The sequence below is a fragment of the Rhinatrema bivittatum genome, chromosome 16 (assembly GCF_901001135.1).
Source record: "Rhinatrema bivittatum chromosome 16, aRhiBiv1.1, whole genome shotgun sequence".
Classification (NCBI taxonomy): domain Eukaryota; kingdom Metazoa; phylum Chordata; class Amphibia; order Gymnophiona; family Rhinatrematidae; genus Rhinatrema; species Rhinatrema bivittatum.
Window position 1 is genome coordinate 17,404,023 of NC_042630.1, and position 9,170 is coordinate 17,413,192.

Sequence of the window (9,170 nt, forward strand, 5' to 3'; positions counted from 1 at the left end):
GAGGCGGGTCCGGAGAAGGGTCCAGCGAAACGGTGCGCGGTCTGCACCAAAAGCCATATGAGATGAGACCGAAGGATCTTGATCCTGGAAGGGTATAAATGATGCACGGGAATCAATCCTTTTCCAATGGAAAGAAAGCTGTAGGACTGGGGGGGGTCACAATATGAAGTTACAAGGGGGGTAGACTCAGGGCCAACGTCAGGAAATATTTCTTCACGGAAAGGCCGAAATGCCCTCTCGGAAGAGATAGTGAAGGCGAGAGCTGTAATGGAATTCAGGGATAAGCGCAGAGGATCCTCCGTGGCGAAAGGAAGGTAACCCACACGGAGCGAAGGTGTGGACCAGCTCAGGATCTGAGACCCGCCGCGATGCGGTGGCTTGCGTTACCAGCAGTTGGGGATGTAATAGGATTCAGAATTCACGAAAAGGTGCTTTTCTTTACGTTGGGCTTCAGCTCTGGAACGAACTTCCTGTAGGAATATGTTCATTGACCGACATAAAAATATTTAGGGAAATGGTTAAGGCTCACTATTTTAAGATGGCTTTTATAAATATTGTTTGACTTGTTGATTTGTATTGTTGAATTTTATTGTCTAAATAATTTTATGAATGATTTATTGTAATCCGCACTGAACTTGCCAGTGGAAGTTGCAGAATATAAAAAGTGTAAAAAAATAATAAAATAAATAAAATAAGGCATAGGGGTAACCCGCATGAAGCAGCAGTTACTGCCCTTAACAGCAGGCATGGGGGTAACCTGCACGGAGCAGTAGTTACTAACCTAAACAGCAGACATGGAGGTAACCTGCATGGAGCGGCAGTTACTGCTCTTAACAGAAGGGATGGAGGGTAACCTGCACGGGTTGGCAGTTACTGCCCATAACAGAAGGCGTGGGGGTAACCTGCATGGATCGGTAGTTATCGCCCTTAACAGCAGGCATGGGGGTAACCTGCATGGAGCGGCAGTTACTATCCTTATCAGAAGGCATGAGGGTAACCTGCATGGAGCGGCAGTTACTGCCCTTATCAGAAGGCATGGGGGTAACCTGCATGGAGCGGCAGTTACCACCCTTAACAGCTGGCATGGGAGTAACCTGCATGGAGCGGCAGTTACTGCCCTTATCAGAAGGCATGAGGGTAACCTGCACAGGTTGGCAGTTACTGCCCATAACAGAAGGCGTGGGGGTAACCTGCATGGAGCGGCAGTTACCACCCTTAACAGCAGGCATGGGGGTAACCTGCATGGAGTGGTAGTTACTACCCTTATCAGAAGGCATGAGGGTAACCTGCATGGAGCGGCAGTTACTGCCCTTATCAGAAGGCATGGGGGTAACCTGCATGGAGCAGCAGTTACCACCCTTAACAGCTGGCATGGAAGTAACCTGCATGGAGCGGCAGTTACTGCCCTTATCAGAAGGCATGAGGGTAACCTGCATGGAGCGGCATTTGCTACCCTTAACAGAACACATGGGGGTAACTTGCATGGAGCGGCAGTTTCCACCCTTAACAGCTGGTATGGGGGTAACCTGCATGGAGCGGCAGTTACTACCCTTATCAGAATAAAAATAAATAAATTAAAAGAATAACTAAGCTTGCTGGGCAGACTGGATGGACTACTTGGGTCGTCTTCTGCTGTCATTTACTATTTTACTATACTTACAACTAGCTGAGTCCTGTTCTAGTTGGCAGAACATTATGTCTGGTGTACCCCAAGGCTCTGGGCAGCCTTCTGTCTTGTTTAATATTTATATTCTCAAGGCATTGGGCCTAACCTAGTTCATGTATGCTGATGACATTCCATTTTGGTTTGTTTTTTTCGTACCTCTATGTCCTAGAAAAACATTTCTCTGAGTCAAACTTCCAAAAATTTATGAAAGAAAGCTACTAAATTGGTTCTTAAATGTGCCGAAATCCACAACCGTAACGGGTGGGAAAAGAGTTACTCCAAAATAATCTAATTTGTCTGACCTATGAAGTTTTTCAGGTGGTTCCTGGGAGTTTACCTAGACTGAAAGCTTACATTTAAGACCCAAATAAGTTGTAAAGATGGCATTTTACAAACTTAAAATGTTGCAACCTTTAAGAACAGTTCTGTCTCTAAGATCTTTTCAGGAGTGCCTTGCAGGCACTGCTCTGGGGAGAGCTCGATTATTGCAATGGCCAAAGAAACAAATTTGTGTGTTGCAACTCATACAAAATGCCGTTACAAGCTTCTGCGAGGATAAGGATAACAGAACATATAACTTCGGTGTTATGTGAACTTTACTGGTTGCCAATAAAGTGGAGGACTCAACTTCAAATCTTGGTTACATTCCATAAGCTCCCTTCTGGTGAAAAGCCAAGTTCTTGAGCTCATAAGATCAACTCGGATGTTCCTGAACGTACACGGAGGACACCTAGGTCAAGTTTGCTTTCAGTCCCTGCAACGCGCACTTGTAAGCTTCAGACAACGTGAGCACAAGCTTTTTGGTTTATAGGCCCTGGCTTATGGCTTGCCCTTCCGGCAGGATTACGAGGCGAAAAAGACCTTAACATACTTAGAAGGACGACAAAGGCTTTGCATTTCAGTAGAGGCATTTTACCGAAGCTCCATTATAATATATTAACTGATTTGAATGTATGCTAATTCTGTTTTACATTTGTGTGAGGTTTTGTGTGTTCGTGGTTTGTTTGTTTTTTTATGTGCCAATCGTCTGTTTTGTGTAGTTTTTATGAATGTATCTCATGTAATCCGCTCTAGATTTAAATAAATAAAATACAGTTGGGGGACTGAGAAAGGCAACCAGCACCGGGGCAAATATTAGACTCTCGCAAGTGGTCCACTGGATTGAGTGCGTTTCTAAACAAGGTCGAGAAGCCCACATCTTGGTGCGGGACTCTCTGATACAAAGTCACGGGCATGCGGTAAAAACGACACACACCCCCATCCCCCCACCCCCGGCGTTTGCAATCACAGGTCCCAAAGGCGCAGTTGAAAAGGTAACGAAGGGTCTGGGAAAGTCGGTAGAAACCAAGTGAAAAGAGGACTTCACAAGCATTGCTCGCCAAGGAACATGAACACCCCTCCCCACCCCCACCCCCGACATAGTCCATGTTTCAACCACAAGCCCGTGTCAGGGGAGATCGCAGCCCACGGAGGGGGATGACTTCGGTTCTGAATTTTTATGCTGCAAAACTCTGCTTTTGTTTTTGTTAGTTTGATTTCTATTCCACTTCTGGTGACACTTCAAAGCAGATTACATTCAGGTACTGTAGACGCATTTCCCTGTCCCCGGAGTGCTCACAGTCTAAGGGCCTGATTCATTACGGCTTTTCTCCTGTTCTGTGTCTACGGGAAAGTCGCTGAGCAAACGAGGCCCAGAGGCAATGGAGGGTGAAGCGACTCGCCCGAGGCCGCGCTGGGATTTGAACCCTGGCTTCCCTGGTTCTCAGCTCACTGCTTTAACCGCTAGGTTGCTCTTCCACGCCAGGTGGTTTCTGTGGCAGGCTTATGGGACTGGGGGGGGAGGGGGATTCTCATGACATTTCTTTTGCGATTCGTGGAGCACGAGGTTCGGGAAGAGCTGATTTTTGCCTCGCACAGACACCTTCCTGCACCATTGGCACTTTTTCAGCCACCTTGTAGATTTGATAGTTGCGGGCGAGAAATACTGAAATAAGCGCAATGCTAAACGTCGGGGCGCAGTTTCACTGCATGCCGGCGACTCGCCAAGGTATCTGATGCTCGATCTAACGCGGCAGGGAAAGGGCCCAGAGGCACAGACAGAGCCTGTCGCTTGGAGGAAAAGAGATGGCTTGGGTTGATGATGGGGGGGGGGGGGGGGGGGGGGGGGGGGAGGGGAGGGATCATCCTGGGAGCTCGCCTAGCGGCAGTGACATCATGTCCATTCCAAGAAGGCTTGGCCTGAGAACGCCACACTGTGAGGTCGCCGCCCTGTTTACGTACAGTCGCCGGGCGTCAGTTGGGTGCCTCAGACCGGGCACCAGGGGGCTCTGACTGTCCTCATCGGTGAGTAAAGCATCAGCTAGGCACGGGCAGAGGGCCAAGTGCGCTATACCCTTCTCACGGGGGCTACTGGGAACAAGGCGCGCGCCGTCTGCGTGTTTCAAGGTTATTTGAACACCGGCGCCTGTGGCAGAGCCAAGACCTGCTTGCTAGCACAGCACAAAATTCCCCTCGCACACAAGACTTACAGCGAAAAAAAGCTGAACTAGCACAAGTTTGCAACTTGTGAGCGGCAGCGCCAACCGTCAAGGCTTCAGCCCTTAGCTACTGAAAGCTGACATTCCCGTTCACGAGGTTTAAACGAGCTTAATGTAATTATTCCTCTGCATGTCTTACCATATGTCCAACATATGCCTGCGTGAACAGCTAAGGAAGCTGACTGAGCCGCCGGAAAGAGGGGGCTGCTGTGGTTTCTCTAAATTAATGATCCTCTCTCTTCCTCCCTCTGCCCCACTGACTGGTGGCTCTGCTCGCCCACCCCCCGCCTCCGTTACACAGCCCCGCGCTCCTTTGGCTGCCCTGCAGAGTGGGGCAGAGCACAGTCCTCCCCGGGGCAGTGCGCGCTGGCTGGGTGGGCAGTTTTGCAGAGTCGGAGATGGAGCAGGCCCTGATTTTCCCTGCTAAAGCTTGTCTCCCATTTTGCATCGTCATGGTGGGGGAGAAATGCTTGCCTTAGTAGGGGAAATGTCCCCCCCTTTTTCCCTCCCCCCCCCCCCCCCCCCCCAGTCACAGCCCTGGCCAGTCTCCAGCCCATTCTCTGAGAGCTTTAGGCTCCACCCACCTCGCATCACAAGTGGCTTTGCCCCCTCTCGGGAAACCGAACATTGCCATCTCACCCCAGGTCAGACAGATAGGCTGATCCATTCTGGTTCTGAGCCGTCGGGAAGAATGAATGAGAAAAGCAGAACTACAAATCCATGCATGCAACACCAGGGAAGGGTTTAAAACGTTTAGCGCCCATAGGCATTGCGTGGGTACAGGCAGGAGGGGGAGCCCCTGCCCCGGGTCATCCCTGGCCTGAAGGAAACTTTTCAGCCAGCGTTCAAAAGCAGCGAGCAAGAAGCAACTGCAGCACAGGGCCTGAGAGCCCCTGCATTCAGAGCCCCTGCAGCAGTCCCCCCCCCCCCCCCACACACAGGCTTCCCATTACCTGTGCACAGGGTGGGATGGATGCCATAGGACCCGCGAGCTTGGCTCATATGCCCTGCACTGACTTTTCTTTTTATTTACCACCGCGGTTGTTGGCTGACGGTCACGGCTTCCTATCAGTCGCAGGACTGGACAGAGGCATGGCGCCTTCAAAACTTGGCGCCACAGGTAGTCGCTTACGTGGCCGATACCAAAATATGGGCTTGGGCAAAACCAGGACTGGATCAGTCAGTTAAGTTGACCTGGAGTGAGGTGGAAACTCTAGGGTGGCCAAAAATAGAGCCAAGTCAACTTCGGCTATGGCTAAGCCAGTCCTGGTTTTACCCCATTACTTAGGAAATCAGAACTACATTTCCATGCATGCAACGGGGCAAATCCAGAACTGACTCTTACCTAGCTAGCCCAGTTCACTTGAAGCTATCCACCATGTGACTGTTCTCAGCCAATCAATAGTCAGAGAACGCTTGAAGCATGGAACTGCACTGAGAATAGCACTGCATTTCTATTCTAGGTCATGGCAGCCCATGTCCCCATAGCTCCTGGGTACCATCAGATGTTGAAGCCAGGGGCCAAGTACTTCAGCGGCCTGCAAGAATCAGTCTACAGCAACATCACAGCCTGCCGAGCCCTGGCCAGTTGCCTACGGACATGCTACGGCCCCTGCGGGTGTAGCAAACTGATCACCAACCACCTGGGCAAAGTCTTCTTCACCTCCGACGCCTCCACAGTCCTGAGGGAGCTGGAACTTGAGAACCCTGCAGCCAGGCTCCTGCGCATTGCAGCACAGTCCCAGGAGGAAGAGGTGGGCGACGGCACCAACCTTCTGGTCCTGCTGACCGGTGCCCTGCTGGAAAATGCCGAGGGGCTGCTGCGGGCAGGGCTCTCGGTGGCCGAGGTCACGATGGGCTACAAGCAGGCCTCAGAGAAGGCACTGGAGCACCTGAGGAGTCTATGCTGCTCCTCGCTGGAGGATCCCAGAGACATCGGACAGGTGGCCGTCGCCATACGAACAGCCATCGGTAGCAAGGCGGCAGGCTACGAAGACTTCCTGTCCAAGCTGGTGGCAGAGTGCTGCGTCTCAGCACTGCCTCAGGAGGGACAGTTTGACACGGACCATATCAGGGTCTGCAAAATCCCCGGAGGGGGTGTCCAAAACTCTTATGTATTGTCGGGCATGCTCTTCCAGCGGGAGACTGAAGGAAGCATCATAGTTGTGAACCAAGCTAGGATTGCCGTCTTCTCTTGTGCTTTCGGCCTAGCCAGCACCGAGACCAAAGGTACAGTGTTGCTCTACAGCTCCCTGGACATGATGAGCTTCAGCAGTGGCTTGGAACAACTCACAGAAAGGCACATCAGCTCTATTGCCAACAATGGCATCAATGTCGTTGTGGTGGCTGGCAAGGTAGAGGATTTGGCCCTCTATTATGCTGACCGATATAAGCTCATGGTGGTGAAGATGACCTCCAGACATGATATGCAAAGGCTCTGCAAGGCTGTGAGAGCTACCCCTCTGCTGAGCCTGGCCGTCCCGCTGCAGTCAGAGATCGGCAGCTGCGACCAAGTCTACCTGAGTGAAATTGGAGATGCCCCAGTGGTGGTCTTCAAGCAAGAGAAGGGCTGCTCACCAGTGTCCACCATTGTCCTCCGGGGAGCCACCAATGAGCTGCTCAGTAGCGTGGCAGAGGCCATCACAGATGCAGTCGGTGTCTACAAAACTCTGACTGCGGACAAGCGACTGGTGCCTGGAGCTGGGGCCGCTGAGACAGACCTGGGTTTGATGCTCCAAACCTTGGGGATGAAATCCCCCGGCATGGAGCAGTATGGCATCTTGGAGTATGCTCGGGCTCTGGAATCCATCCCCCGAGCCTTGGCTGAGAACGCAGGCCTCAACGCCAACCAGGTCATCGCCAAACTCAAGGCAGCCCACCATCTCCAGGTGCCCAATATTGGCGTGGGCAGCAAGGAAGTGGCAGGCGGGACAGTCGATGTGCTGAAAGCCGGGATCCTGGACCCATTCCTGGTCAAGCACTCAGCCATCAAGCTGGCTACTGGTGCGGCGGTAACTCTACTCAGTGTTAGTCAGATTGTGATGGCCAAGAAAAGTGGGGGACCCCGATTTAGGGGAGAGAACCCTAACTGGGATGCAGAACCCGACTACATTGACTGATCCCTGCCAAGGCACGGACATTTGCTGTGTTCCAGCACAGACCATCGGAAATAGCGACTCAGCCAGTGAGATACCTTCACCCCCTTTCACCCTCTCTCAGTTATGAATCCTAGCAGAAACATGCAGACAGCTTCCTTCTCTTCCACGTGACATCCACTTATCTCAATTATGAACCCTAGCAAGGGAGTAGGTGGATGCTTTTGTTATCCTGAGTGTGAGGCGCTCTTATCAGTATAAGATGTCACGGTTCAACAGCAGACACAGAGAAAAGAAAAGCATGCTTCCGGGATCGCTCTGAAAGGATGCCTCTCCCTCCAACAGGAATCCATTTGTGCTGTCCTAGTGCATCTCATCAAGGAGCTGGGAACCTCCACCGCCACCACAGCCTCGTACCACACAGAGGAAAGCGGAATGGGAAGCTGAGACAGAAGGAGATCCGCCATCCTCTGTGCAGCTTTGAAATCCACTTTAAATAAAAGCCTTCTTATGTTTATATGGCCTGATGACACCAGCTCCAGGGGAAACAGAAACCACACACACACACACACATCACAAGCTTACTATGCCACTGTCTCGCTGCAGAAACCGAAGGGGTTTAATAGTGATTTCCAATCAGCAGGGAGTGGCGGAGCAGAGGGAGCACCTAGAGGGAGACCCAGAGCCCCCACAGGGGGACTGGCCTCAGATCAGAGCCTGAAGGAAAGAGCTCGGCCCAGCGGCTCTTAACCTGCTCCACCAGAGCACAGAAATGGTGCCTTTTACAAGGATAGGAGAGCCTCTGTGCTTTCACTGTGCCTCAGGCACACAAATCCAAACACCCCCCCCCCCCCCACCACCACCTTAATTCTAGCGTTCTCAGTCCGCCCACGAGCCCTTAACCTTTTCACAGTCGCCGCGGTCAGCAAAGCGATAGTCCAAAAAGCCAGTGCGCCTCACGCCGCACAATTCTGTTTCAAGCCTTCAAAGGCAGGAGGGAGAGCGAGATTGCTTCCCATTTAACAACTCTGTCAGTCACCACTTAATGTAAAATAGCTCCCTGAAAAGCCCGCCTCAGGGAGAGAATTAAAAAAAAAACAGTCCCAAAAGAGTGAGTCATCCTATATTTTTGCATTATTATTGTGTTATTTTTTTTTTTTAACATTCAGAAATCGGTTTTGCTTCTGAAAACATAAAGGTCAAGATGGTTCCTTGCTTATAGCTGCTGTGATGTACCTGTTCTGTGGTAGGGCAGCGAGACAGAGTGTGTGTGTGTGTCTAAGCTTGCACTTCTGCTGCCTGTTCTGTTGTGGAGCAGTGTGCGTGTATGTGTGTGAGACACTTGCACTGTTGCTGCTGCTTGTGCTGTACCTATTCTGTGGTGTGTATGCGTGCATTAGGGAAGCTTACATTACTGCAACCTGTTCTGATGTGGAGCAGTGTATGTGTGTGTGTGATGCTTGCAGTGCTGCTGCCTGTGCTGTATCTGTTCTGTGGTGTGTATGCTTGCATTAGGGAAGCTTGCACTGCTGCTGCCTGTGATGTACCCGTTCTGTGGTGTGTATGCTTGCATTAGGGAAGCTATCACTGCTGCTGCCTGTGATGTACCCGTTCTGTGGTGTGTATGCTTGCATTAGGGAAGCTATCACTGCTGCTGCCTGCGATGTACCTGTTCTGTGTGTATGCTTGCATTAGGGAAGCTATCACTGCTGCTGCCTGCGATGTACCTGTTCTGTGGTGTGTATGCTTGCATTAGGGAAGCTATCATTGCTGCTGCTTGTGCTGTACCTATTCTGTGGTGTGTATGCATGTATTAGGGAAGCTTGCACTGCTGCTGCCTGTGATGTACCCGTTCTATGGTGTGCATGTATG

At 51.2% G+C, this 9,170-nt stretch overlaps 1 pseudogene; it reads left to right on the forward strand.

Annotated features, from left to right (window-relative positions):
- Window positions 1-3,927: 3,927 nt before the first annotated feature.
- Window positions 3,928-8,129, forward strand: LOC115078881 (annotated as a pseudogene).
- Window positions 8,130-9,170: the final 1,041 nt, after the last annotated feature.